A 2936-nucleotide genomic window follows, 5' to 3' on the forward strand; every position below is an offset into this window, starting at 1 on the left:
CCGCTCACTGAGGCCCACAGCCTGCCTTCGCTGCCTGCCGGGAGCTCACCGGGCCCAGCCCTGCCCCCGGGGGGGTGGGCTCTGAAGCAGGGCCTCGAGAGGCCTGCACCCCCCTCCCCCAGCAGCACCGTCTTTGGGTGTCTGGCTCTCGCAGCCGTGGGCGGTTCATCAGGGAAGCGCTCGGACTGCGTTCAGACTCCAGACTCGACCCCACTGGCCCAGCCTGGGCGGCCCCTTGGCCCCTGGGGCTCGCCCCTCTGCAGGTCTAGGGACAGAGGAGGTGACAGCACAGACCCGAAGGCTTCCCCGAGAAGGAGCCGGGGGCAGCCAGCCATCTGGGTGAGTCCGTGAGGAGGAGACTGCAAACACTGGCCCGCACCCTGCAAGCCCAGGGCCCCCCTCGCCCCACGCCTGCCTCCACGTCCAGACGCATCTGCGAGCCCGGCCCTGGCGACGAAGCCCGCTGCCTTTCTTTAAAAAGAATAATGGACAAACATCATATCTGAAGTGTGGTCCATGCAGACGGAAGAATATTATTCAGTGCTGTAAAGAAATGAGCTATCAAGCCACCAATAGACATGCAGAAACCTTAAACACACATTACTAAGTGGAAGCAGCCTGTCTGAAAAGGCCACATACGCTGGGATTCCTACTATAGGACCTTCTGGAAAAGGCAGATCTATGGAGACAGGACCAGTGGCTGCCAATGGGGACGGGGCAGGAAGGATGAGCCGGAAACATGGGATTTTAGGGCAGTGAAACGCCTGTGTAGGACACTAGAGTGGTGGGTACGTGTCATTACACATTTGTCTAAACCCATGAATGGGCACCAACATAACCATAATGTAAACTGGACTCAGGCCACTAATAATGTACTAGGGCGTGTGTGTGTGTGTGTGTGTGTGTGTGTGTGTGTGTTGGAAATGGAAGGTATATGGGAACTCTGTACTGTCTGTTCAATTTTTTTTTAATGTTTATTTATTTTCGAGAGAGAGAGAGACAGAGCGCAAGCAGAGAGAGAAGGAGACACAGAATCCAAAGCAGCTCCAGGCTCTGAGCTGAGCTGTCAGCACAGAGCCCGAAGTGGGGCTCAAACCCACGAACCATGAGATCATGACCTGAGCCAAAGTGGGACGCTTAACTGACTGAGCCACCCAGGCGCCCCTGTCTGTTCAATTTTTTCTAGAACTGCTCTAAAAAATAAAGTCTGTTCATTAAAAAAATAATAAAGACAAATTGCACACAGTACACATTTTGTCATGTGCCCTGATTAACTCTATCATGTTCTATAATCTCAATCTTCTGGTGCCCAGACCCTTGCTGACCCTGGAGGAACTGACCCCCCACCCCCACACACACACAAGGGCTGGTGAATTCCCAGAGGGATCAGACCCTTGTGCTCAGAAGGAGTCCATCTTTTCATATACAAACCAACCCAGAGTCCACACCCCAACCACCCCCTTCACAGACCAATATTCCTCTGTTCTAATCACCCCGGGGCCAAGGACCAGACAACAACTCACTCCAGGAAACACCCCAGAGTCCACTGACGTGATTCCCACCAACCGATCCTAAGTCCGCTTGCCCTGCCTCGCCCATTCCTTCCCATGAAAACCACAACACAGGCTGTTGATTACGCCTTCCCTGTGTCCCTCTGCCTCCTGACTGACCTTGGTGCTTCCCCCGAGGCCCAGTGAGGCGGCAGGGCGTGCCCCCTCCTCTTGGGATCTATGAGTCACAAACTATCTTTTCAATGGCAGTTGTCCCCTGATCTGCTGGCTCACCATATTTAAATAAAAGTAAAACCCACATTTGAAAACAGTGGTGGCCTGGGGGCCAGTACCCCTGAGGCACTGGACGCTGTCCCCACCCAGGACTCCAGTTGGGAAGATGACCTTGGCTTAGTTTCCAAGGCAACACCAATAAACTCTAAATGAAAGGGAACTTCAGGGGTGCCTGGGCGGCTCAGTCGGTTGAGCGTCTGACTCTTGATTTCTGCTGCAGTCAGGATCCCAAGGTCCTGGGATCAAGCCCTGAGCATGAAGCTTGCTTGGGATTCTCTCTCTCTCTCCCTCTGCCCCCTCCCTCTCTGTCTCTCTAAAATTAAAAAAAAAAAAAAGTTTAATAAAAGAGTTTAAAAAGAGAAGAACTTCAGCCTCATGGTACAAGATCCATGGTCTCTGGGGCTCCTGAGACCAGGAGCAGGGATGGAGGTCAGCCCCGTATTACCCAGGTGGGCAGATGGAGGCCCAGAGAAGGAAGGGTTCACTTGAGGTCTCTGGGCTAGCTGGTGGCCCTCCTTGCACTTGGCTTACGTGGGAAGCCACAGACGTAGAGCGTGGCTGTGTGCTCCCGTGGGCCACCACCTAGCTGGATGCTAACATACCCACCCATTCCAATCAGGCTCCGGGGTCGGGGTGCGGGGCCCAGTAGTCAAACCGAGAGCTCGCCCCAGGCATCTCGCTCTCCTTCCTGCTGCTTAGCGTCCTGTCCTCACACCCAGGGGACATGCAGATGACATCCTAGGACTGGCACCCAGGAGAAGCCCTCTACCCACCCAGACCCTGAGTCCTCACCCGCGGAAGCAGCAAAGCCAAGAGATGTTGGAAGTGGCTTCTGTGAGCGGAAGCTGACAGTCGCCTTCAGCCCAAAACTGGCTACAAGGACACCCCTGAAACCTAAATGAGGCCAGCCAGAGGGGACAGGAAAGGGAGCCAGGCTGTCGTATCGGGTGATGCTGTGTATCGGGCGGTGGTCTGAACCCCAACGGGCCTGTGGAGAGGGGGTTCTGGGGCACGGATGGGGTCGTGTGGGGGTGGGTGGAGAGGTGGGTGGGCCCTCCTTAAGGGTAATTCGTTAAGTAGCTGCCGGGAACTTATCAAGGGGAGCCCAGATGAGCAGTAGGAAAAATAAATTACCACTTAGATCAGCAGCAA

The sequence above is a fragment of the Crocuta crocuta genome, unplaced genomic scaffold (assembly GCF_008692635.1).
Source record: "Crocuta crocuta isolate KB4526 unplaced genomic scaffold, BGI_CrCroc_1.0 scaffold50, whole genome shotgun sequence".
NCBI lineage: Eukaryota > Metazoa > Chordata > Mammalia > Carnivora > Hyaenidae > Crocuta > Crocuta crocuta.